This window comes from Mauremys reevesii, linkage group 10, assembly GCF_016161935.1.
Source record: "Mauremys reevesii isolate NIE-2019 linkage group 10, ASM1616193v1, whole genome shotgun sequence".
Lineage (NCBI taxonomy): Eukaryota > Metazoa > Chordata > Testudines > Geoemydidae > Mauremys > Mauremys reevesii.
In genome coordinates this window covers 57,052,655-57,077,827 of record NC_052632.1, presented here as the reverse complement: position 1 = coordinate 57,077,827, position 25,173 = coordinate 57,052,655, and the positions used below count along the sequence as shown (strand labels likewise).

At 40.9% G+C, this 25,173-nt stretch overlaps 1 protein-coding gene and 1 long non-coding RNA gene across 17 annotated transcripts in view; one reads left to right on the top strand and one right to left on the bottom strand.

Annotated features, from left to right (window-relative positions):
• Positions 1-25,173, bottom strand: part of RBFOX1 (RNA binding fox-1 homolog 1) — a 2,636,561-nt gene that overhangs the window by 1,959,589 nt on the left and 651,799 nt on the right. The gene's annotated exons all lie outside the window — the stretch shown is intronic.
• Positions 4,089-25,173, top strand: part of LOC120372968 — a 47,242-nt gene continuing 26,157 nt past the window's right edge. The window contains exons 1-2 of one of the 2 annotated variants that reach the window (XR_005585306.1): positions 4,089-4,201; positions 4,604-4,712. This is a non-coding gene — a long non-coding RNA (uncharacterized LOC120372968). The remainder of the gene's footprint in view (positions 4,202-4,603; positions 4,713-25,173) is intronic. The other variant, XR_005585307.1, reaches the window with a different exon arrangement.

The following is a 25,173-nucleotide window of genomic DNA, read 5'->3' as shown; positions in this document are numbered from 1 at the left end:
AAACATTACACACCTAATGTGCTAAATGGCTAAATGCCAAGATTCCTACACTATGGAGAACATTAATATCTACTTTGACTTGATGTTAATTGGGTTCCAAACATTTGCTTAAGCTTGTATGGATAAATTAGCTATTTTCTTTAGCTCTTGGCAAAATCACATGAGACATTCAGTAATTATGCTGAAAGAGCAATCCAAGCTCTAATAATACAGGACCAAGAATGGAAAGTTCCTATGATGCATTCAGCAGTGTCTGTGACTCCTCTTCCTGCATCAATTTTGCATTGGGGGTGTGACATTATCTGATTAAAATATGACCATGTAGACCACTCATCATTAAGTCTAGTGTCTGGGTGTTGAACCAGGACTGGAATACTTAAAGAGGCTGCTTTGCTGACTTCCTGTTAGCCGGTGCGATGTGACAGAAGTTTACTTTGATTGCTGGTTTGGTATATCTCATGAAAGAATAACCACCAGTTTTGGTCTGTGTCTGCCCTATTTCTCAGCAGCTTGTTCTGAATTTGGTATTCTCAGTTGTGAACCATGAAGGCACGGTGACAGAAGAAATATTTTGTTTGTTTACTCACAACACACAATTAACCTGTGGAAATCACTGCCACAAGTTATTGTAATGGCAAAGGTGTTACAATGAAATGCATATTATGAATTATTGGTTACCACGGAAGGCACTTACACTAGAAAAAGCTCGGTATAAATGGTCTATTCAAAGGGTCTCCACAAGAGCTGGTTATAGCTAGTCATTATGGGTAATTGGACAGGTTATGCACTACATTTTTTTTCTGGAAAGTAGATAGATGAGCCATCTCCAGTGGACACTTGATATGGTCAGACCTATTTGAGGTCCCTCTGTGTAGCACAGCAGCTGCACAAAAAGGGTGTTAATATCTAGGCCCACTTGAACTAGATAGACCATGGATAATTTTGGGACCCTGTGTGCCATATGTGCAAAAGTTAGTGTCTTCCCAGGTAAAAATTACAAGGCGAAGCATGGAACAATGTGCTAAAAGCAAAGGGACACAGACCAAGGGTGAGAACAAAGGGAGTTGTTTCTTGGTAACAGGACTTGACTCAGTGATGTCTTAGCTGGGATTTCTGCAAATGGAGTTGCTTGTGTGAATTTTTTGCCCACTTCTGTTCAAGGCAAGAAGGATATTGTGTAAATAAATTACACAACAAGCTGCTCTTAGTCTGTCTTCAATTTATCTTCCAAAGGGAAAATGATGCCTTGCAACCCCCCGAAATCAGCGACCACTCCGTAAAGAGCCAATAATGTTAGCAAAGTAAAAAGCTGAGAGTAAGGATCAGAAGAATAAGAAGAAATACATTAATCTCCCAGCTGGCATACCAGTACAAGGGATATTAGTTCCCATGATTCAGCACAAAGACCAATCACTAATTGCTTGAGGACTGGAAGAAGCTTCTTGCATAGGCATTATGACCGAATGCACCCCTGTATTCACACTGCACATACTAGTGTAATAAACTTTGTACAAAATATGCCTTCTGAGGTATCATTTGAAAACGAGTAACTCATGGCTGTATTTCAAAGAAACCTTATTGAGGTTGCAGGAACAAACCATCCCGATGTGTATGAAGAAAAGTAAATATAGCAGGCGACCAGCTTGGCTTAACAGTGAAATCCTTGCTCGTCTTAAACACAAAAGAACAGCTTACAAGAAGTGGAAGATTGGACAAATAACCAGGGAGGAGTATAAAAGTATTGTTCAAGCATGCAGGTGTGAAATCAGGAAGGCCAAATCACACTTGGAGTTGCAGCTAGCTGGAGATGTTAGGAGTAACAAGAAGGGTTTCTTTAGGTATGTTAGCAACAGGAAGAAAGTCAAGGAAAGTGTGGGCCCCTTGCTGAATGAGGGAGGGAACCTAGTGACAGAGGATGTGGAGAAAGCTAGTGTACTCAATGCTTTTTTTGCCTCTGTCTTCACAGACAACGTCAGCTCCCAGACAGCTGCACTCTGCAGCACGGTATGGGGAGGAGGTGACCAGCTCTCTGTGGAGAAAGAAGTAGTTCGGGACTATTTAGAAAAGCTGGACGAGCACAAGTCCATGGGGCTAGATACGCTGCATCCGAGGGTGCTAAAGGAGTTGGCCGATGAGATTGCAGAGCCATTGGCCATTATCTTTGAAAAATCATGGCGATTGGGGGAGGTCCCGGATGACTGGAAAAAAGCTAATGTAGTGCCCATCTTTAAAAAAGGGAAGAAGGAAGATCCAGGGAACTACAGGCCAGTCAGTCTCCCCTCAGTCCCTGGAAAAATCATGGAACAGGTCCTCAAGGAATCAATCCTGAACCACTTAAAGGAGGGGAAAGTGATCAGGAACAGTCAGCATGGATTCACCAAGGGCAAGTCATGCCTGACTAACCTAATTGCCTTCTATGATAAGATAACCGGCTCTGTGGATGAGGGGAAAGCAGTGGATGTGCTATTTCTGGACTTTAGCAAAGCTTTTGATACAGTCTCCCACAGTATTCTTGCCAGCAAGTTAAAGAAGTATGGGCTGGATGAATGGACGGTAAGGTGGATAGAAAACTGGCTAGATGGTCGGGCTCAACGGGTAGTGATCAATGGTTCCATGTCTAGTTGGCAGCCGGTATCAAGTGGAGTGCCCCAAGGGTTGGTGCTGGGGCGGTTTATTCAATATCTTCCTTAACGATCTGGAGGATGGTGTGGACTGCACCCTTAGCAAGTTTGCAGATGACACCAAACTGGGAGGAGTGGTTGATACGCTGGAGGGTAGGGATAGGATACAGAGGGACCTAGACAAATTAGAGGATTGGGCCAAAAGAAATATGATGAGGTTCAACAAGGACAAGTGCAGAGTCCTGCACTTAGGACGGAAGAATCCCATGCACTGTTACAGACTAGGGACCGAATGGCTGGGCAGCAGTTCTGCAGAAAAGGACCTAGGGGTTACGGTGGATGAAAAGCTGAATATGAGTCAACAGTGTGCCCTTGTTGCCAAGAAGGCTAATGGCATTTTGGGTTGTATAAGTAGGGGCATTTCCAGCAGATCGAGGGATGTGATCATTCCCCTCTACTCAGCACTGGTGAGGCCTCATCTGGAGTACTGTGTCCAGTTTTGGGCCCCACACTACAAGAAGGATGTGGATAAATTGGAGAGAGTCCAGCGGAGGGCAACAAAAATGATTAGGGGGCTGGAGCACATGACTTATGAGGAGAGGCTGGGATTGTTTAGTCTGCAGAAGAGAAGAATGAGGGGGGATTTGATAGCTGCTTTCAACTACCTGAAAGGGGGTTCCAAAGAGGATGGATCTAGACTGTTCTCAGTGGTAGAAGATGACAGAACAAGGAGTAATGGTCTCAAGTTGCAGAGGGGGAGGTTTAGGTTGGACATTAGAAAAAACTTTTTCACTAGTAGGGTGGTGAAGAACTGGAATGGGTTACCTAGGGAGGTAGTGGAATCTCCTTCCTTAGAGGTTTTTAAGGTCAGGCTTGACAAAGCCCTGGCTGGGATGATCTAGTTGGGTTTGGTCCTGCTTTGAGCAGGGGGTTGGACTAGATGACCTCCTGAGGTCCCTTCCAACCCTGAGATTCTATGATTCTATGATGATCAAGACTGCAAAATGCCCTTTCTAAAATTAAGTTAAATTAAAGCATGGTAAAGGAATTAACTTTCCTCTTATTTCAGGAGTGATCATTGGGATTTTTTTATATTTTACACACACACACACACTCCCAATGATTGCTCATGAAATAAAAAATTTAAAACCTTTTTTTTTCCTCCCTCATCCCCAGATCATGATGTAACCATTCTCTTAATTAATTTTGAATGGAGGAGAAACTTGTAAGAGGAAAGTTCATAGCTTTACCATAATATATATATTACGTCACTTTAGAGGAATGTGTAATTTGCTACACAGTAAATTGCTGAAACGTATGTTATGTTGTCATTATTTATACAATATCTATATGCAGATTTGCACTCTTGAGCTGTAAAATTCAATCTTATATTCTGTAAGAAAGAGTCATTCTATGATTAAAATATGATCAATTATCTTAAAAAGAATGCTAAAGCTGTGGTTCTTTCAGGAAGGGCTGCCCGTGACTGGCAGTTTCAACCACCTCTGTATCTCTATGGAGACAGCCAACCCTTAAGGCAAAGACTGGTAAACAGGATATCTCAGAAAAGACATCATTGTGTAAGACAAATTTTCCTTTTCCCTCTATGAAATCTCTTCACAATGGTAGTAATATTTGCAGACTGTGATCAGACACTCATTCTTTCACACAAAAGGAATTTATGAGCCTACTTGGCAAAACTAAAGTTTATTTTCATTTTCCCCCTCCAATTGTAATCACCAGCTGCAGTATTTTTTTTAAACTAATAATGGATCCGAATTCTCCTACCTACTGATAATTCAACATATTAAGCACAAGTCCATCAGGAAATGATCTCAATGAATAATAAGTCAAAATAAAGTAAGGTACTTCAGCTCATATTTGGCTGATGCTTTTAAGACTGGTCTTTAGGAAAAAATAATGTTGTTTTGAAGATTCATCTACTCATAATAGACACTCCATGACAAATGATTTATTTTCAGACCAGCAATTTATGAAGAGCAGGTGGAAGATGGGATAAATTTAATGAAAGTTTCAAAACATAATAGGACTAAAGGCAATGCATCAATTTCTGAATCTCCAATCAAGAAGGTAATGTCCTTAATGGTTTTGAGAGATCTGCTTCTCAGAACTATCATGTTAAGTTATCCAACTCCAAGCAGATCCAATCATTTCTAGCCTCACTTTTCCAACAATGCCAAGTTATGAAATCCATTTATCTTTTCTGTGTAGAATGCTCTAGCTACAGCCATAACACATCCTTGCTATCAGGGAAACAAAGTGCAATGGAGGTCTTATGATACATTTATTAACTGCTTAGTATTTCTTTAATAGAGAAATATAAATGCCGCTTCTACAAAATGGCCAGGGATTCACTTATGACTGTAACTGAAGTGTACTAGGGCACTGAATACATTAAAACAGATGTTTACTTTCACCAAGGGAAAAGTATGCTCAAAACAAATTTTTTTAGTTATCTCACAAAAAGAGATACTGACCAAATCCTGATTCACTGAGACTGTAATCCTTGTCTAGACTACACTACTCAGTTATATCACGCATAGCTGAGAAATAATCATGTGTACGTAGTAGCTAAATATGCAAGCCCCAATCCTTCAAATTGTTCCATATGGACATAGATTTCTGCCAAACAGTCAGCTAGCAGCATTGGGGCCAGAAGTGTATGAAGGAAAATATTGATGAAATGGCATTATAACTCTTTGCTTGACATTAAATTGTCCAGCAATGTTGCCTTGTGAATTAAAACCAGGGGGCAATTTTAGTGCTATTCACAACCTCTTTTATTCATTTATTAATGAGCCTTTAGCTGATTTACAAGATTGAAAGTTGTGCTTTCTTTCCATGATGTTTGTGGAAAGCCAAAGCATCACTAATATTTGCATAATCATTTTCCCCATGCCCGTTTTGAAAGGCTCTTCCTATTATTCACATAATAGACTCAAACCACTATGAATGTTTGTGGATAAATCACAAAACGAAAAGGAAAGCTTAATGTTTGTAAAATGTCATCCAGTCAAAGAACAGAAACAATGCTATGTGACTTGTGACCATTCAGATATAATGTTCAACAAATATGGAACACACAGGGAGAGCACACTGCAAACAACCCATATGCTAAAATTTCTTAAGATTATCTGAAGAACCTGATTGTGGATAATTTGCTAACAGAAGAAAATAGCTAAAGTCAAGAAATATATTTTTCACAGCTCATAGTTCACACAGCACTGCTGAGAAGCTTTGCTGGCATTCAAGAATTAAATTTGCCTATCTATGTCCACTTTAGAAAAATAGAATGGCCCTGTTCTTTAGACACCTGACTGTCAGTTATGGTTCATGAAAGTATAATCTCTCTCAGAATTTCCCTTCAGTTGGAATTTTTCCTCTGAAGTGATACAGTATTATTTTGTGCCTGTCACTGTTCAGTTTATGCAGTGTAGTGGTAGCTGTGTGGGTCCCAGGATAGTAGAGAGAGAAGATGGCTGACTCTGCAGAGATGTTCATGGACCACTCTAATTTGAATAGTCCCTTACAATATGAACTAACTTCCTATGCTAAACAATCTTGCATTTTGCTGTGATGCTGGGAAGTGCTCTGTGTGGATCAAAAGCTTGTTTCTCTCACCAACAGAAGTTGATCCAATAAAAAGTATTAACTCACCGTCCTCATCTATCTAGTATCCTGGGACTGACACAGCTACAACAATGCATACAAAATGGTTCAGTCGGTCAATTAAACAGCTGAGAAAACATATTGATCACTGTTAAAGTTGAAGCAGCAAAGAGTCCTGTGGCATCTTATAGACTAACAGACGTATTGGAGTTGAATTCACTTAAGGATATATTGAAAAGCAGTTATTTGTAATTACTCTTTATTTCTATAGCCATGTATATAGTAATTAAAAACACAATTATTATTTATTATTTGTATTACTGTAGCACCTAGGAGCTATGACCCAGAACCCCATTGTGCTAATTGCTGTACAAACTGAACAAAAACATGGACCTGCCTCAGAGAATTTACAGTCTGGGTATAAGACATGAGACAATGGGTGAATACAGACAGACCAATGAGACAGCATCTGTCACCATGATAGACAGTGGTCTCCGCACACCACTCTAGGGCTGGAGCACCCATGGAAAAAAAATAGTGGGTGGTTGGCACCCAGCGGCAGCCTCCCATCCTTCAGCGTCCCCACTGATCAACTCCTCCCACTCCCTCCCAGTGCCTCCTGCCCGCCGTGATCAGCTGTTCCACAGTATTCAGGAGGTGCTGGGAGGGAGACTGAGGAGCGGGGATGTGGCGCACTCGGCAGAGGGATCAGAACTGGGCGGAGTGTGGGGCAGAAGGAGGCGGGGTGGCGGATTGGGGGAAGGGGTTGGGGTGGGGCCTGGAACAGAGCAGGAGTGAGGGCTTGGAGGAAAGAGGTGAGTGGGGGAGGGGTCGGACAGGTGGCGGAACGAGGGGTTGAGCATCCCCAGGGCCCGGAAGAAGCTGGCACCTGTGCCTAACTGTTGTCAAGTTTTTTGTAGGCCTCAAGGGAAATGGAATCTTTAAGGAGGAATTTGAAGGATAATGAGGTAACTCCGTGGATATTTATGGGGAGTTCCTCCCAACTGTGAGGGGAAGAATGGGAGAAAGCACAAAGATGACTAAAAATGTAAGAAATGTGTGATGGAGGCTGGTATCATTGGCTCATCAGAGGCGGGAATCAACATATCTATAATCAATGAGAAATGATAAGTAGCATGGGGATAGGCCTTGAGAGTGACGGTGAGCAACTTATGTTTGAGGTGCTACACAAGGGGGACCCACTGAAGGGATGCAAAGAGGGATGTGGGTGACATAGTTAAAGCAATCGTCTAGGAAAATTATCTTTGCAGCGGCATATTGAATGGATATGAGTGGGGCAAGACAGCATTTGTCAAGGCCAGAGGGAAGGATGTTGTGAGACATGAGATGATGAGAGCCTAGACAAGAGTTTTAGCTGTGTGAATGGCTAGGAAACACTGTATCTTAGAGATGCTATGCACAGAGAATATACAAGATTTAGACATAGCTTGCATGTGAAGACCTAGAGAGAAATCTGAGATGAAGATGATACCCAGGTTATGGACCTCAGTGACAAGCAGGTTGTAGTGTTGTCCACAATGACCGAGAAAAGAGGTGTGCGGAGAAGTCTTTGGAGTAAGATTAAGAGATCTGTTTTAGCCAAGTTGAGATTGACTTGATGGCTAGACCTCCATGAAGAGATGTCAGAGAGACAGGCTTATATTTTAGTTTGGACAAAAGGAGATGGGTTTGGAGTAGAGAGATAGATCTGGGACTTGTCAGCCTAGGATGGTAGCTGAATTTATGTTTGTGGATGAGATTACCCAGATATAAGGTGGAGAAGGAGATAAGAAGGGGGACCAATGACAGATCACTGTGGAACCCCCCTTCCCCAGAAACGTGGAGAAAGTGTGTCCTTCAGAAAATCCTCCTCATCTTAATGAGGGGTTAGAAAGATAGGAAGAGAATTAGGAGAGGACAGAGTCCCAGAAGCCAAGGGAGGTAGAATCATAGATATGTGGGGCTGGAAAGGACCTCAGACATCATCTAGTCCAGAGGTTCTTAAAGTATGGTCTGTGGACCACCAGTGCTCCGTGAGCTCCATTCAGGTGGTTCGTGGATAGTTCCCTCAAAGATATGCACCTGGGCAGCCGCACACGAGAGGATGAAGGGCCACCCACCTAATTAGTGGAGCCGCGCAGGCGTGGCTCCTCTAATTAGGTGCCTGGACCCTGGAGAAGACGCACATGTAAGGTGAGCTGGTGGCCTTGGGGGGAATAGAGGGTAGGTGGGAGGGGACAATGGGGTGAGAAGAAGGGGTGGGGGGAATTTGGGGTGTGCAGGACTGCGGCGGCCAGAGAAAGAGGTGACTTTCCCCAGCTCCAGGGCTGCGGCTGTTGGGGAGAGATGGCCCTCCTTCCCAGCCTCAGCTTTGTGGCTGCTGTGGTGGGGGAGAGACCCTCCTCCTTCCCAGCCCCAGCTTGGGGGCTGACGCGGTGGGTGAGAAAGGGCACATCCATTGCATTAGAAAGGTAAGACTACTGATATTAAAATATGAGTTGTGTGCTTTTATTTGTAGAACAAAAAAACAATTATTATTAAGGTTTTTTTATATAGTGCTTTTATCCAAAGCGCTTTACAATAGTTAGCTAATGGTACAAACAACATTTGGAAACATCATTAAGTGGTCTGCCGAGACCCTCAGCAATTTTCAAGTAGTCCGCGGAAAAAAAAGTTTGAGAACCACTGATCAAGTCCATTCCCCATGCTGAGCCAGGACCAAGTATACCTGGATCATCCCTGACAGGTGTTTGTTTAATCTGTTCTTAAAAACCTTCAGTGACAGCTGTCAAAGTTCAGGGCAACTGCACTTATATTTCTCTGTCATGGTCCAGCAAGGGAACCCACTCTGGGCTCCCAGCTCTTCATCTATCAGTTCCCTTGGGTGGAGACCTGTGTCTCTCTCCCTCCTGACTGGGTTGTTTCTAGTCTACACAATTCCCTGCCAATGCTGTTAATCCTCAGCAAGAAAGACCAGCTAAACTGGCTTATACCCGCTCTTTGCTTACTCTATGAGGGCTATAAACTGTAATTGCCAGAGTTATAAATTACCACACAGTTCTTTCTAACCAAGTACGTTCATTCTGAACACCGACAAAATATATTAAAATCAATAAAAATACCTACACACACTAATAAACTTACCAGAAACTACCCCAGCTTCAGCCAGGGCTCTGGCCAACAAACAGTCCTTCAAACCCCACCAATGGATTTTTTCTGTGCTCACAAGTTCATAACAGCTGCTAGCTGAGAACAAGCACACCTGTGAATCATTCTGTTATCCAGTTTGGACCTCTCATCTGGTCCTCATGCAATAGTTGATTAGCAGACAATCGGGAAAGCCCTGTGGGGATACAAAATTTATATCCGTGGATGCGGATATTCACAGATATAAATTGGTGTCCATGGAGCTGCAGGTGTCTACCAGGAACTGCAGTGGCAAAAGCAACAACATGTTGGGCTGCTGCTCCCAGGAGCCAGCACCCCGCACCAGCAGCTCCTCCAGCATGATGTACTGCCCCCAGCCCTGCCCACTGTGGTGGGCACCAGGCACACCGGCAGCTGTTCCTGGTTGCACTAGTGCATGCAATCAGCTCGCATGCTCCCAGACAGGAGTCTCTTCCATGCAGCAGTCTATTCCATCTGTCCGGGAGCATGTGAGTCGATTGCACACAGTAATGCTACCAGCTGCCGGTGAGCCTGGTGCCCACCCCAATGCATGGGGCAGTACAGCCAGGCCAGATGAGCTGCCAGTGTGGGGCACTGGCTCTTGGGAGCAGCGGTCCAAGATGTTGCTGCTTTCACCACTGCAGTTCCTGGTAGAGCCCTGTTGCTCCGCAGATACCAATTTATACCCACAGATATACGCATCCATAGATATACATTTTGTATCTACGCAGGGCTCTAACAATGGGTTTCTCCTCAGGGCACTGCTTCAAAAGGAAGGGTCCAGAGGTGAGAAGTTGTTTTCCTCTTCTTCCAAGTATTTCCTAGGAATCCCACTTAATTTTGTGGGTCTAGAACATGGTTTCAGAGAGTCCTTTGAAGCTCATAACACTTCCTAAGGTTTACATTAGTCCCATCTGCTAGTGAAGTTACATACAATCCAATTATAACACAAACATTTGCATTTTTAATATGAGCTCCTAAAATACTCAAATTTAATTCAATAAGGTTTAATTTAATTCAATAATGTTTGCCCAGGACATTGCAGGAAATTGCCATATCTGTCACAACACAGATTCCACAACCTTCCTTGATAACCTACCCCAGTACTTAATTACCCTAAAGTTAGTAAGTTTTTCCCAATATCTAACCTAAATTTCCCCTGGTGCAGATTAAGACAATTACTTTTTGCCATCCCTTAATTTGACATGGAGAACAATTGATCATTGTCCTCTTATAACAGCCTCTTAACATATTTGAAGACTGTCATCAAGTTCATCTTCAGTATTCTTTACTCAAAACTTAACATACCCAGGTTTATTTTTAGCTTTTCCTCATACATCATGCTTTCTAAGCCTTTATCATGTTTGTTCCTCTCCTCTGGACTCTCTCCAATGTGTCCACATCCCTCTAAAATGGGGAACCCAAAACAAGACACAATTCTCTAGCTGAGGCCTCCCCGGTGCGGAGTAGAGCAGAATAATTACCTCCCATGTCTTACATACATACATAATAAAATCTGTCTATGATACATCATAATCCCCAGTTCCTTTTCTGTAGCACTATGGACTAGCTATTTCTTCCCCATTGCGTACTTGTGCATTTGATTTTTCCTTCCTCAGGATAGTACTTTGCACTTATCTTTATTGAATTTCATTTTGTTGATTTCAGACTACTTCTCCAATTTGTCAAGAATAATTTTGAATTCTGATCCTGTCTTCCAAACTGCTTGCAACCTCTCCCAGCTTGGTATCATCTGCAAATTTTATTATCATACGCTCCCTTCCATTACCCAAGGAAAAAGGAAGATGGGGTGGTAGTTGGAGATGCAAGTGGGTAGCGGGGTTTAAGATGGGGGATACTAAAGTATGCTTGTATTGTGAGGGGAAGGAGTCAAAAGAGAAAGAGCAGCAAAGAGTCCTGTGGCACCTTATAGACTAACAGACGTATTGGAGCATGAGCTTTCGTGGGTGAATACCCACTTCACTGGATGCATCGGAAAGCTCATGCTCCAATATGTCTGTTAGTCTATAAGGTGCCGCAGGACTTTTTGCTGCTTTTACAGATCCAGACTAACACGGTTACCCCTCTGATAAAGGAGAGAGAGAGCGGTTGAGGAGAAGAGTAAGGGAGGGGATGGGAGTGGGTGCGATGGAGATCAGGAGATGGGATGGGGTCACTGGGGCAAGTGGAAAGGTGAGGGGAGAAAAGCAAACAAGAAACTTCTACATCTGTGACAGAGGAGGAGGAGGATCAGTTGTACGAAGGGAAAGGAGAAGGGAAGACAAGCCAAGGAGAGCGTGAATACATGAAAAAATAAATCATAAAAAAATGCACTTAGAGAATTATAACCAATGTGTTATAATCTCCTATGTGTGTTACTGCTATAGCTGGGAAGCCATCTACACCACTGAGGAGAATATGACCTGAATCTTGTAAATCTGATTTACTGTAAAACTCAAAGAATCCTTGTTTAGGGTAACTGAAATATCTAGATCTCAGAAATCCCAAAGTTAAAAGCTTATTCTTTTAGTTGGAATTGTTAAGGTGTCTGATTATGGAGTATGACTGAGCAGAAAAACTGAATATTTATATAGTAACTTGGCCAAATGATAAAAGTGGTGGGGAATTGGGGTAACAATCGAGAGGTGTATTAATTTAATAAGCATTAGTGCTGGAGATGAATAATTTTAAATAGATCAACTAGGGGGTAATGGGGTGGCACGAAGAAATGGAAAAATTAAGCTAAGTATAATGAGAAAATTCCTGACTATGAGATCACTTAGACTGTGGAATAATTTCCCAAGGAAAATAATCTAAGCACTCTGGAGAATTATCATTATTGTTTACTCCAGTAGGGAAGTAATTTTTTTTTAAATACAAGGTCAATATGCGATATAGCTGATGGAATGTTGTGGTTCTTACAAAACTGAGAAGATATGATAGTCCATAGTAATGATCTACCAGGTAAACTTCATGTTTTAAAAATTGGGCAAGATCTACTTACTCCAACAGATTAAATAATAGCAATATGTTTGCATTTAAAAAGCAAGGTGTGCAAAGATATAAAGAAAAAAATGTAAACAGTTTTGGGGCAGTACGCATAAAATCCTATTTGGAAAGTGTGTTCATGAGACATATCCTGACAAATGCCATTAAGAAATAAGGTTTACATGTGTAAACCTTGTGCTCTGTACATACTTTCTCATGAACTTCATTGTCAAGCAAAAATATATTCTACAGCTATACAGAAAATTATTACTGTAGTGTCCCTGTGGATTCTCAAGGCATTGAAATTCATTAAAAAAATACCTAGATACTGCACTATAACTTACTTTACTTCAAGATACACCACTGACCCTATTTTCCAAGTAGCCACCTTAAAATGACCAGAGAACTAAATGACTAATTAGATACCAATAAACTGAAGCCACATTTCTCACCCCAACTTTCCCTGAACAAAATGTTAAATATAATTTTGGCATTTTTATTCTCCTTTTTGATCTCTCTAAGGAATAAAATCAGCAAGAGACTGGCATGATGAACAATTAGAAAATTACTTTGTTCCCTGGAGATAATACCCTTTTACAAATGGTTAGAAACCTATAAGAATCTCTTCCCCCTACATATGGGACTCCTGGGCTCTTCAGATGATGCTGATAGAAACTGCAGTCATGCAGAAACTCTGCATCTGTTTCAGAACTCTGGTGGATTCAATCAAAGCAGCTATTTAAGTCTACAGCGATAGTAATCTAGTTCATCAACATCAGAATTATTTTCTGGTAGCTCTTACATATATGGGACCAGAAACTCAACTGCAGAAAAGGAGCACACAGCACAAATCAGTGTGTTTATAGGCAAAGATGGAGCAACAGTCACCTTTGTACTCCTTGGTCTTGGGGCTGCTATCTGCAAGGCCAATTCACCAACCTAAGTTGTGCCCTCACTCCTCTAACTCACACTGTCTGCTAATAGCTCCAAGGCGATGAAGCCATCACCAGCACAGCATAGACTCGCCATGTCCTCTGTCTCCCAGACACAGTCTCTATACCAGTGACAGGGAAGTGTGGAGGCACAGGAACTTTTGTCAGCTTTTTGCCTAGCAGCAGATCTTCCTTGCACTGGGGTGAGGCTTCTGGGAAGTTGGCTCTTCAGCTGGAACTGACGGGCAGAGTAATATGGCTGCACCACACTGGAGGATACATCCAATAATTCTGAAAGGTCCATTGTTATTCATTTACCAAGAAGTTCTCCTGGCACGTGTAATCCTACGTCACAGCTGGAACAGCTCACATAAGGCCAAATCCTCAGGTGAAGTCCATTGAACTTCAGTTGAAGCTACAGCTATTTACATCAGCAGAGGTCTGGCCCATTATATTTAATGTATCTGATTGCTGGAATTCTTCTTTTCCTCCCTTCAAGCAATGCCATAGGAGCCTTCCTTTGGTTTGCTATCCATTGGCAGTCCCTTTTGGATGAGGGACTTCCCACCTCCGTCAGAGATGCACTGATCTACACCAGTTGAGGATCCAGCCCCAATGTTATTCTCTGTTACTATGGTTAGCTGTTTGGCTTTGCTTCCTTGAAACAATGAAAAACCCCTAAGTTACAAAAGTACATATTCTGCTTCATCATGTAATGCTCTGCCTTCTGACAACATTATTTTACAGAATATCCTGGTGTAAAATGGCAATGTGATTCACATTTGAAGGACAACGTCAGGACAATAGATATTACTAGGAGTGTCTATAATCCAAATGATCTGGTCTGTTATATTTTAGAGCCATATGACAGTGATCAGTAGTTACCAGTTGAAATGGTTGAGCAATAATTATTTAATTCTTGGACCCCTGATGAGGGGCCAACAGTGCACAAGCAATGATAAGGCTTTTAATGCATGCTAATTTGCAAGGCATGATACATTTAATAATCCCTCATCTGAGTAAACTGTAAGGAAGACAGCAGGAGGAATAATTAATTTACATTAATAGCTCTCAGTGTGGCTTGCTAGAGTGCCTGAGCCAAAAAAAAAAAATCTGAAGAGCTAGAAGTTCACACTGCAACAACTATTTGCATTCTGATCCTCTAAAAACCTGTAAGTGCATAATTAGATACCAGGCAGTTGGTACATTTAATAGAGAACAAGATGTGCCAACAGCAAACTGTAGTCACACAGCAATTTGCAAAAGAGTAGCAAAAACTGCTTTTCTCAAGTGTTTAGTTTACAATTAGGGAATCGTTTCAGAGAGAATCCTCATTATGCTGCCTGATGGCAACTGATGGATCATTCTCATAAAAAGTCTTTTGAAGAAAAAATAGTGATGGATTCATTGTACCACATTGTAATGGGCATGTAAAATTGTATGGTGTATTGTGAAATAATGAAATGTAATGAACTCTTAACCCCATAAACATCCTGCTCCTGCTAACATCCCTCTCAAGATTGCAAAAAAATGTGAAGTGTTCCTCCATGAAAAGATAGCTAACATTCACAGCAACTACCCCTTTCCTAACTATTACATCTCTAACTCCCATTTCTTTGGTCCAGTTTCCCCTGTATTAGGCAAAGATGCCTTGCTTTGGGGATAGCTGGCCTGGGGTAGAACCCCAGTATATAGGATCTTTTGGTGGTACAGAGCAAATACAATGGCTGGTATACCATGCCCCCTCTTTGCTGCTGATGTAGGTCTCCTGGCTGGAGTTTCCCTGTGCTCCAGCAGCCCTTGGCTAACCAAAAAAAAGTGGTTGGGGCAGTGTAGACTTAAGGTGACTTAAAACCATCTTTGCACCTCCCCTCCCCAATCTTCTCTGTCTTCAGGACACTTTCTAGTTGTGACCTTTAATGGAATGTGAAAAATAATTCTTGTATGTTGAAGTCAATGAAAATTAAATAAACAAGCCTACTAATCTCTTAAAGGTATGGTTACTCCCGCCTTAATATATCAAGGGAAGCTACTTGTATAAAACAATATATAGGTATATATTTCTAGAGTAAAGATCTATTTTGTTGAGAAGCATTTACCTGTACAATACTTGCAGATAAAAGGTGCTATAGAAAATTAAGTTATATTGTGCCAGTGCTAGTCCAGAGTAGGGGGCTGGAGGGCTTTGTAGGATGTACATGCATTTTCTCTCTCGCTCTCTCTCACACACACACACACATACACACACACACCCCTAAGTTATATGAACATAAAAGGAGTAATGATTATAGATGTCTCAGTTTTTGGGTGACCAACCTAAAGGGGCCTGATTTTCAGAGGGCAGATGCTAACGGTGCTAACGGTGCTCACCTGGGACACCCATATATTTAGACACCCAAAATGACCAATCACATATGGCAGTCTCGAACTGAGATTTTATTTGACCACCATAGACAATAAAAGTCAATTTTTATCCATAATGAAATAATACAAGGAAGAAATGTCAACATTTCTAAAAATCTGCAACTTGTTTATCTGTTGTAGCGAACTGAGCAGCTCTGTATTACAACTCTCCAGAAAATCAGTAAAATGAAAGCACAGACTCAACAAAACAGATAATTGTGTTGGTTAGGGCCCAATCCTGAACAGGTACCAAGCATTCTGAAATGGCCAAGCATTCTGAAATGGGATCCTTAAAAATCACACAGCACATACATATCTGACCAAAGTTTGCAAGCAAGCAAACTACTAAGTGCTTACCACAATGTTTTGTGCAGATTTTATACAGTGATTGGAGCATATGTTCCTGATATAAAATTATTAAAATGCTTCTATAAGAGATGGAAATCACATTTGTGCCGTGGTTGTATCTTTTCAGTGAATATACCCGCAAATTCCATTAAAAAGCTGTTTTGCAAATTGAAATAGGTCTCATTTATTCACAAGTCATACACGTTATAATAATGACTTAATGAAATCAGCCTACATGTTTGCACATAGGAATATAATGAGAAAGTACATCACAGTAACTTTCTCTTCTCTGTATCTCCTACACACACCTAAATTATTTAATTCATTGCATTTATGGAAGAAACTTGATTAAAACCAAAACTTATTTAAAAAAATTTAATAAGATTTCTGAAAATTTTCCCTAGAGAAGCTTTAACAGAAATATTTTAAAGGGTTTTTTTTATTGAGAAACTTTCTTTTTCCTGTGGAAATGTTTGCACTATCCAAAATAAAATAAAAAATTGTTCAAATTGACATTTCAAAACAAAATAAAAATATCCACTTTGTTTTAACATAAAATACATAAAATGTCATTTCATTTTAGGTTGTATGTTGGTTTGTTTTTGTTGCAAAAACTAAACAAGACCAAAACAAAACAAAACAAAAAAAACCTCCACACCCACAGCATGATTTGACAGTTTAAGTTGAAAAAAACAAATTGGTAGTTTCAAAAATTCCTGTGGGAAAACCAACATTTTTCATTGGAACTTACATTTTTACATTAAAATGCTGGTTTTGATGAAACCGTATTTATCAGCAGGAAAATGCTCGAAGAATTTCTAACATCTTTACTTAACATTTACTAGCTCCTAATTGTAGGCCACATTGTACCACTACTGTTCATACTTAGTAGCACCTTACCCTACACATAGTCTCATCCGTAGGATCTCACTGATATCACTAGGACTGTTAGTGAAGCAAGGTACTAGTCAATGTGATTAAGAATGAATGAACCTTAAAATAAGTGAGATCAATTTGGGTCATATGCAATGAATTATATGAAATCATTGTAGTGATCTTATTTTCAGATTGTGAATCCCTCTAAAGTGAGTAGTTACACAAGTTACATTTGGCTGGATTCTCTTTCTCTTACTCAAAGTCAATAGTACCTTACACCACAAATAGGGCCATTGATGTCAATAGGATGCCTTATGGAATAAGGCACTACTCAATAGGTATGTTTGCACTAGAGAGTATGGCTCCTCTCAGGGTATACCTTGTTCTGCTCAGTCAAGGTAAAAGTCATTGCAATGCATCCTCAGTAGGAAAAAATTTCATAGCTGGGTCCAGGTCAGTTAACACGCTCTGTCCTAATTGTGACCCTTTTTTTCTACTGAAGACAAGTCCAGTGGCAGTAAGGGCATTACAATCTAGTCCAGAGGAATGATCATATTTGATTCTTGTCCATCAGCTCCCCAGCGACGAAGGGCCAAATGAAATTTCTCCATCACTTTATACCTTGTAATCAGCTCCACAGCTTTGTTTATATTTCAGCTATTTTGTTCTATGGCATTCTTCACCCTGTTTATCTAGTGCATCCTTGTCCGTCTTCTATTTCTAGTTCCTTGCACTCTGGTATGTATTGATATGCATGGTATCCTTTCAGCATCCATTTCTGACATACGTCCAAACCACTGATGTCATTGTTCTTGAAGCTTCTGTAACAATGTTATTCTTTGCCTTAGCTGTTTTCTTATCTCTTCATTTTTTATTATCTGTAGTCTAGAAACTCTCAGTCTTCCCCTCAGTCAGATCATTTCTGCACTCAAAAGCTTTCATTCATAAACTTTCGTCATATTCCAGCATTCCAACCTGTACAGCAGTATTGGCATGACAGTTGTCTCACATATGCTGATTTTTGGTTTTATTTAAATGTTTTTTGCCTAAACAGACCTTGCAGATTTTTCCAAATATTTCAAAAAAAACAGGAGTACTTGTGGCACCTTAAAGACTAACAAGTTTATTTTAGCATGAGCTTTCGTGAGCTAAAGCTCACTTCTTCGGATGCATAGAATGGAACACACAGACAGGAGATATTTATACATACAGAGAACATGAAAAGGTGGAAGTATGCATACCAACAGGCAGAGTCTAATCAATTGAGATGAGACTAACACGGCTGCTACTCTGAAACCAAATATTTCAGCGGCTCATCCAATTCTTTTTGTGTCATCTTCACAATTCTCATTCTTTGATACTAGTCCTCCAAGGGACAAAATTTTTTCAACTTATTCTACTTCTTTGTCTCAGAGTCTGATCTTTACCTCTTTCTCTTGTCTTCCAATCGCCACAATTTTTGTCCTCTCCATGCTGATCTTCAATCAGAATTTTTGTCTTTCCAGGTCTACCTTGTCAATTATATTCTGTAAATCCTCCTTGGTCAATGCTGTGAGGTCAATATGATCTGTAAATCTAAGGTTATGCACTGTCCTAACACATAACATGACTTCTCCTATTTCATCTCAGTGCAACAGCTATTACTGCTTCCAGTATGAAGTGTTTACTCTCATCATACTTATTGCCTTTTATATATCAGCTTGATAATAGTGGGGGGGGGGGAAATGCCATATATAATCTTATGCATTGCAATGAGCCTTGATGGCAAATGCTATCAAAAGCCTGTTTGAAGTCTATAAAGTTATTAACAGGTTTGGTGGTGCTCTACATGCTTCTCAGATATCTTTTATATCACAAATAACTGATCTGTTCTTCTTCATTCTTGTCAAAGTCCAGCCTGTTCCTCTGCAAGCACTGCTTCCACATAACTCTTCATTCTCTTCTGCAATGTCTTGGTGAATAGTTTTCCTAGCATGCTCAATAAACGGATTCCTCTGTAGTTCTTGCAGTCACTTCTCTTTTATACATTGGTACTATTAGCACTTTGTCTCATTCCACTTGGCTCTTGCTTGCAGGGCCGGCTCCAGCTTCTTTGCCACCCCAAGCAGCAAAGTGAAAGAAAAAAAAATAAAGCTGTGATCGGCGACAGCTCTGCTGCGCTGCTTCATTCTTCCACTGCAATTCGGCGGGGGCACTGAGGAAATTGCCGCCGAAGACCCGGATGTGCCACCCCTTCCCATTGGCCACCCCAAGCACCTGCTTCCTTGGCTGATGCCTGGAGCTGGCCCTGCTTGCTTGTAAATCTTACCAAATAGCGTGTGCATGGGCTTTACCATGTATTCCTTACCAGCTTGCAGCAGCGCTGCAGTTATGTTGCCACTTTCTGGTGCCTTTCTCTTTTTCAAATTTTCTATCAAGATCTTTATTTCTAGGAATTCCAGCACCTGCTTTTCCTCATTTTTGCTGGGAAGCTTCTCTAGGACCGTTTCAACTAGTATCTTCTGAACGTTGTACAGCTCTTCAAAATATTTTTTCCATCGCTCACTCTATTTTTTTGTCCTCAATTATTTGTCTGTGCTTGTTTTTCTCTGCAGACATCTTCAATTCCCACTCAGTTCTCTTATCCTGTGACACAAGCCCTGTGTGGTATTAATCTTTGCTTATTCTTCTGCTTCTTTATGTTATTTGCTTATCCAGTTGTTTCTGTCTCTCTTTGTTTTCTGTTTTATCTCTCTGGTCAGTCTATTTTACTCAGCTTTTGGACTTTCATCCTCCTTTTTATTCTCCTTCAGCTTCCTGTATTTGTCACTCTGCTGCAACAGTTCATCTGTTATGCACCTGGGTTTCTTTAGTTTTGGCCTTGTAGACCAAAAGTTGTTCAGCTGATCTTGTATTCCCATTTTTATACTGTTTCATGCCTCTTCAACATTAATTTCTTCTTTCATCTGAGACATGATTTTTTTCCCCACATAGTTTCTTTGTATTCTCTTTTCTGATATCTGGCTCTTTCAATTTGTTCACTTCATACATCTTAGTTCTTGGCACTTTTTCAATTCCTCTCAACCTCAATGGGCTTTATCAATACTAATTATCTTGATTTAAAATTTAATATACACATACACAAGCACAATCCCCCACAATATTTAGATGGTAGTTTGAATATATTACAATAATGCTCATTCTGCACCCTTTGTTTTGTGGCATTGTGTTTTAGTACATGATGTATCCTGATTTTGAAGGCGTGATTTGCAGCAAGGATGTTCAAGGGACAGCAAAGAAAACTTATTAATGATGTCAAGAGAAGACAAGTAAAATCCTTATGGGTATAGAGGGTCCAGTTCAATCATGATTCCTAATCTTTTCTTAAACTGTTTTTTCCCCTGTTACATGCTTTTTTTCAGGGTTTGATTTCATTACCTGCCAGTCACCTCTTTGTCTTCAGGACACTTCCCACTTGATATGACATTTCTTAGAATGGAAAAAAATAATTCTCATACATTAACATTCTGTCTCTAAAGGTATAGGAAAGATCTCATTAGCTCTAATTACTCATACAATGACATGAGTGGAGATTTAGAAACATGGGAGATCATGTCACAAGCCTTATGTTCATTAAGTTTGATTTAATTGTGGAAATTATTGAATTTTGGTTTTTTTTATTTTCAGTAATCAGCTACGACTTTCGTTAAGTTGGCTCTTATGGAAAGGGAGCATTAGGCTACGTGAACTGGAATTATTACATACATTCAGTAAGTTACTAAGGACCGCAATATAGGGATTCATTCAGAATGCATTAAATGCATGAGAAATATATGAGAACTGTGATGAAGTTTTTATACCATGGCTCACAGTCTACAATTTAATCTCTATGGAAATTACTTTGTATTTGAACTCTATATTTAAAATGATAGGTATTCATCTCTCCATCCATACATTTATTTTAGTCCCTTCAAATATGCCCATCAAAAGAATAAGCATGATGCATTGATATAGACACTACACATATGTAGGGTAACCCATATATTTTATACAGACTCTCAAGGTGAGTAGAAACTTTCTTCTAATTCTCTCTCTCTCCTTGCCAAAAGTGAATACACCAAAACATTTGTGAAAGGTGCCAGAGTGCTTAAGGATAAAAAAAATTCCCCTATGGTCAGTTTATTAGGTAACTGTGCATTATGAAGTGTCTTGCAAACCTTTCTATAAAGCACTGGCCCTGGAGACTTTAATCCAAGAAGTGTTACAGAATGAACGTAGTAATACAATGTTCTCTCCTGGTGCCCTACTTATGTCTCTGAATCTTGGCCTAGAAGGAGAATGTCTAGTCAATCAGAGGATTGTTCAGTCTCTGGCCTGGTCTACACTACGCGTTTAAACCGGTTTTAGGAGCGTTAAACCGATTTAACGCCACACCCGTCCACACAAAGAGGCCCTTTATATCGATATAAAGGGCTCTTTAAACCAGTTTCTGTACTCCTCCCCAACGAGAGGAGTAGCGCTAATATCGGTATTACCATATCGGAATAGGGTTAGTGTGGCCGCAAATCAACAGTATTGGCCTCCGGGCGGTATCCCACAGTGCACCACTAACTGCTCTGGACAGCAATCAGAACTCGGATGCAGTGGCCAGGTAGACAGGAAAAGCCCCGCGAACTTTTGAATATCATTTCCTGCTTGCCCAGCGTGGAGCTCTGATCTGCACGGGTGGTGATGCAGTCCCAAATCCAAAAAGAGCTCCAGCATGGACCGTACGGATGTGATCGCTGTAAGGGCAGACAAATCTGTTCTATCAGAGCTCTGTTACAGATGACAAAATTCCAAAGCATTTTAAAGAAATCTCCAGACAGAGGGCACAGCAGGGACCCAGCACACTGCTGCGTGATAAGCGTAATGGAAAGCCAAGGAATCAAATGGACGCTCATGGAGGGAGGGAGGGGGGACTGAGGACTCAAGCTATCCCACAGTTCCTGCAGTATCCGAAAAGCATTTGCATTCTTGGCTGAGCTCCCAATGCCTGTAGGGTCAAACACATTGTCCGCGGTGGTTCAGGGCATAGCTCGTCAATTTACCCCACCCACCCACCCACCCCCAGAAGGAAAAGGGAAAAAATCATCTCTTGACTCTTTTAAATGTCACCCTATGTCTACTGAATGCTGCTGGTAGACGCGATGCTGCGGCACTGAACTGTAGCATCCTCGCCCCCCCTCCTTGGTGGCTGATGGTACAATATGACTGATATCCATCGTCATCATCAGCCTTGTGGCAGACGGTATAGTACAGAAGGACTGGTATCCATCCTCATCGTCAGCCCATGAGTGCTACTACTTCCCAGTCGATGGTACTGAACGGCTGGTAACCATCTCCATCATAGCAACAGGGGGCTGAGCTCCATCAGCCCCCGCCCTTCATGTGTAAAGAAAAGATTCTGTTCTGCCTGGACTATCATAGCAGCTGGAGGCTGCCTTCCTCTCATTTTATCTCACTAACAAGTCACTGTTTCTTATTCCTGCATTCTTTATTACTTCATCACACAAATGGGGGGACACTGCAACGGTAGCCCAGGAAGGCTGGGGGAGGAGGGAATCAACAGGTGGGGTTGTTGCAGGGGCACCCCCTGTGAATGGCATGCAGCTCATCATTTCTGCGGGATCTGACATGGAGCGGCTGTGCTCTCTGGTTCTCTGATACACTGGTTCTCTAGTACACTTGCCTCATATTCTAGGCAGGACTGATTCTATTTTTAGATACCATAAAGGAGGGATTGACTCAGGGAGTCGTTCCCATTTTTGTCTTTTGCGCCCCCGGCCGATCTCAACCAGGGGCACCTATGACAGCAGCGGATGGTACAGCACAGAAGGACTGGTAACCATCATCTCATTGCCAATTTACAATGGCATGGTAGATGGTACAGAATGGCTGATAACCATCTCTGCTATCATGCAAAAGCAAATGAATGCTGCTGTGTAGCGCTGCTGAATCGCCTCTGTCAGCGGCATCTAGTACACATACGGTGACAGTGACAAAAGGCAAAACAGGCTCCGTGGGTTGCCATGCTAATGGCGTCTGCCAGGGCAATCCAGGGAAAAAGGGCGCGAAATGATTCTCTGCCGTTGCTTTCCCAGAGGAAGGAGTGACTGACGACATTTACCCAGAACCACCCGCGACAATGATTTTTGCCCCATCAGGCACTGGGATCTCAACCCAGAATTCCAAGGGGTGGGGGAGGCTGCGGGAACTATGGGATAGCTACGGAATAGATACCCACAGTGCAACGCTCAAGAAATCGATGCTAGCCTCGGACCGTGGACGCACACCGCCGAATTAATGTGCTTAGTGTGGCCGCGTGCACTCGATTTTATACAATCTGTTTTACTAAACCGGTTTATGTAAAATCGGAATAATCCCGTAGTGTAGACGTACCCTTTATATGAAATATTCATTCCTTGTCCTCTCTGCAAGACTGTATGCTTTTGAGGCAGGGACCACCTTTTGTTATGTGCTTGTTCTGTATTTGTACAGCATCTAGCACAACGTGGTCCCGGCCCACAACTGTTGCTCCTAGGCACTACCAAAAAACAAATAATAAATAAAAACTGACACAAAGGGTACCAAATAGTGACTATTGTAGTGGTGTTTTCTTTTATATTGGATATTTATCCACTAGAAGTTGGATTGTGAGCATAACATTCTTTCCAATAGGCCATCAAGCAGTATTTTTCCTTTTAGTCCTTCAAAAAAGGAAGTGAGAAAACAAAAATCAATAAAACACTATAAACATAGGTGCCATTTTTGCTTCTTAAACAGAATTTTTTATTTGTATTTCTTCTCTGTTCTTTTTTTCTCAAGACTCAAAATACATAGTCTCTTCATCTTTAAACTCTCTTTATACCTCACTGTGTGAAAAATCCAGATGAAACAAACAAGCAAAACAAACAGAAGTTTTCTGGCAAGTGGAAATTACCTTTATAACTGTAACTCTCCTTCCTGCGTGGTGAAATAGGCAGAAATAGTCAGTATGAAACTTTTTACAAAACTTTATCTTTAAGATTTAACAAGGATATAAAAAGTGAATAAAACCCCACAGAACCCGAGAGTTATTTTTATCTTCAAGATATTCAGTGCATGAACATGTCTTAATGTGCACAAGAGAACTACATCCTATGGTACTGAACATAGTTTAATGAAGTGGCAGGCATCTATTTTACTTATTTTTTAATTTACAAAATGTACTAGTCAGAAAACTCTAAGCACATACATGATGTTTTTTTAAAAGTAACTTTAGTACAGCAATAGTTTCAGTATGGTTATGGTAATAAAAAGAGTGAATTACAGAAGTTTGCAGGAAGCAGTGGACAGAAAAAAAGGTTATTACTATGCTATAGTGATACTGCTATATCTGAAAACCATAGTAACTCAGTATATAATAGAACATTACTATTAATAAATAGAGCTGGTAAAAATGGGATTGTTTTCACAAAACTATTTCAGGAAAATATGACTATTTTGGCAAAAATCAATCCATCAATAAAATGCGGTGAGGGCTGTTCTAAAAATAAATCATAATACAACATATAATGTCGTTAAACATTGCTACTTATTCAGGCTTACAGCAGCATCACTTGAATATTCAAATCATACAGTGGAAGTTATTTTGTGAAATTTTAAACTTTAAATTAAATTTCTAAAAAAAATAATTGTGTAGAATTGAGACTGCTCAGGAGACCAGGGATCTTAAACTCAAATCACCATGAGGGCCACATGAGGACTAGTACATTGGCCAAAGGACCGCATCACTGACACCTTTTCATACAATGATACAAAATTATAGCCAAAATGAAAAAAAGGAAGAGTAATATAGTATGCTATTAAAAGTCACTGTATTAATTTTTTTAAAAATTAATGTGAAGAGGTGTTTTAATAAAATATAAACAGTCAGTAATGCACCTCACTCAAATGACAAAACATGCATTTACTTTTAGAATTACTTCAGTTAAAGCCCTTGCTTCTGCCCCTGTCCCCGCCCCACTCCACCCCTTCCATAAGGCCCTGCCCCGCCTCACCTCTTCCCACCCCTTCCTCGCCCCCATTCCAAACTCTTCCCCAAAGTCCCTGCCCCAACTGCGCCCCCTTCCTGCCCCTATTCCAAACCCTTCCCCAAATCCCCGCCCTGGCCACGCCTCTTCTCCACCTCCTCCCCGAGCACACCG